At 35.3% G+C, this 1,781-nt stretch overlaps 1 protein-coding gene across 1 annotated transcript in view; it reads left to right on the forward strand.

Annotated features, from left to right (window-relative positions):
* LOC107552391 (adapter protein CIKS-like) overlaps positions 1-1,781 on the forward strand; it is a 15,637-nt gene that overhangs the window by 7,543 nt on the left and 6,313 nt on the right. The window lies entirely within an intron of this gene.

Below are 1,781 nucleotides of genomic sequence, written 5' to 3' on the forward strand. Positions count from 1 at the left end.
TTTTTATAATCTGAAGAACCTTCTTTCGCCACAAAGTATCTTTTGTGAAACAGAAAGGTTCTTCAGGTGTTAAAGGTTCTTTATGGAACCATTTAGACAAAAAGGTTCTTCTATGGCATCGTGAAGCACCTTTATTTTTAAGAGTGTACTATAGTAAAAGAGTAGTGACCATGGTTTTCACCGCTTTAGGATTAACAGATCTTCGCATATTTTCCATATCTATATCAACTTTGAGTAAAGAAAAGAGAGATTTAGAGCCAGATTTTTTTTATGTATGTGAAATTAGCTAGCAGGAAACACAAATGAATTAAGTTAGCCTATATTTTCCTATATATCAGAAAGAACAGAAAGAAAAGTCACTTACAAAAAATTAGATTAGGAACATTAAAAAATGTGATCAAAATGTCTGTGTGGTAAAAACAAGTGAATGAACCTTTCTCAAAAGAGACAAAAACAGCAGCTCACTTCAATGTCTGACTAATATTATAATTACGTTCATAAGCTTTTTGTGAAATGTGCAGTAACTCATTAATCTGTTGCTTGATCTCTTTATATTTAAGGAGAGAACTATAAAAGTCAGACATCGCTTGTTATGATTTTCAAGGGTGTAGAATTGAGTAGAGACGCTATGACATGATCCTGCCGATATCAGACACTACTAAAATGTCCCTAGCAATAATTTTGATCAAACAATTACATGTCTGTTGTCTGCCGTTACATCCCCACCAATGCCAAAATCAAACCTACACCCTTGCGATATTTACTTTTGAATGTTCTCTGAACATTCTGAAGCAAGTAACAATATTTAAAAAACATTAGATGAATGTCCAACTAAAATGTTTTAGAAAAACATTCTATTAATGATGTATGAATCATGTTTTTGTGCTAATCTTTTGAGTACATTATTAAAGACCAGATAACTTTGAATGAACATTCTATTAATGTTACTGGAAGAATGTTTGTTCATAACTTTGAGAAAACCTTATCAGAATGTTCTGAAAATGTTTCCCCATGAAACGTTGTGTTTGCTTGCAAAATCACTTAAATATGTGACCCTGGACCACGAAATCAGTCATAAGGGTCCATTTTTTGAAGTTGAGATTTATATATCATCTACAAGCTTTCCATTGATGTATGGTGTGTTAGGATCGGACAATATTTGGCTGAGATGCAACTATTTGAAAATCTGGAATTTAAAAACTTTAAAGTTGTCCAAATTAAGTTCTTAGCAATGCATATTACTAATCAAAAATTAAGTTCTGATATATTTACAGTAGGACATTTACAAAATATCTTCATGGAACATGATCTTTACTTAAAGGGGCATATGATGTTGCTAAAAAGAACATTATTTTGTGTATTTGGTGTAATGCAATGTGTTTATGTGGTTTAAGGTTCAAAAACACATTATTTTGGCGGATTCGACGAAGGAGGCTTGCGGCAAACACATGTGACAACCCCGGGCTGGACTCCGCTTCATCCATGGGTGAAAGCCGATCTGGCGATCCACAGCACGAAGTTGATGTATTCCCTCAGCAACCAGCACGGATCAGCTCTAGGCATGACGAAGCAGATATCGTCCTCTTTTGGAAGACTAAACAAAGTAGTTTCGCTTTCACAACGAAACACACAGTGCCTTCACGACATAGCGGCGGCAACGACAATATTACAGCGAGAATAAAAGTTATGCCTTCTTTCTTTGCGTGAACATTTGGGCGGCGTTATGCAAATCTTCCCACATAGTGAGGTAGACATGTGGGGGCATGTTAGAACGAGCCGTT

The sequence above is a fragment of the Sinocyclocheilus grahami genome, unplaced genomic scaffold (assembly GCF_001515645.1).
Source record: "Sinocyclocheilus grahami isolate Dianchi unplaced genomic scaffold, SAMN03320097.WGS_v1.1 scaffold449.1, whole genome shotgun sequence".
NCBI classification, from domain to species: domain Eukaryota; kingdom Metazoa; phylum Chordata; class Actinopteri; order Cypriniformes; family Cyprinidae; genus Sinocyclocheilus; species Sinocyclocheilus grahami.